This window comes from Pteropus medius, unplaced genomic scaffold, assembly GCF_902729225.1.
Source record: "Pteropus medius unplaced genomic scaffold, Ma_sr-lr_union100, whole genome shotgun sequence".
Lineage (NCBI taxonomy): Eukaryota > Metazoa > Chordata > Mammalia > Chiroptera > Pteropodidae > Pteropus > Pteropus medius.
Genome location: NW_024355286.1, coordinates 1 through 477, shown reverse-complemented (window position 1 = coordinate 477; position 477 = coordinate 1). Strand labels below are relative to the sequence as shown.

At 50.3% G+C, this 477-nt stretch overlaps 1 pseudogene; it reads right to left on the bottom strand.

Annotated features, from left to right (window-relative positions):
* Positions 1-247: 247 nt before the first annotated feature.
* Positions 248-366, bottom strand: LOC120599476 (uncharacterized; annotated as a pseudogene).
* Between the last annotated feature and the right edge of the window lie 111 nt (positions 367-477).

Below are 477 nucleotides of genomic sequence, written 5' to 3'. Positions count from 1 at the left end.
CAGACGTCATGTGGCTCGGAGGTTCCCAGCCCTGGCTGCACATGAGGATAATCTGGGAAGGGTTTCTATAAATTCAGAGGCCCAGGCTCCACCTCAGACGAGCTAAATCAGAACGTGAGGGCTGGACCCAGGTCCCCGCAGTTTTATTTTTTTATTGTTCGTTTGTTTGTTTGTTTTTTAAGGCGAGGCAACCCTTGGTTGACCTCACAGATTGCAAGGACCTTGTCAGCTTATTTTTTATTTTTTATGCCTATAGCACCTGGTCTTCCTAGGTGGTCTCCCATCCAAGTACTAACCAGGCCCGACCCTGCTTAGCTTCTGAGATCAGACAGGATCGGGCTTTTTCAGGGTGGTATGGCCGTAGAATCCCCACAGTTTTAAAGCGATGCATAGAACCCCGACTTGGAGTAGGTCTGAGTCTGGGGCTGGGCGGTCACATAATGGAAAGGGGGTCGGGACAGGTACGTGCTGGTCATT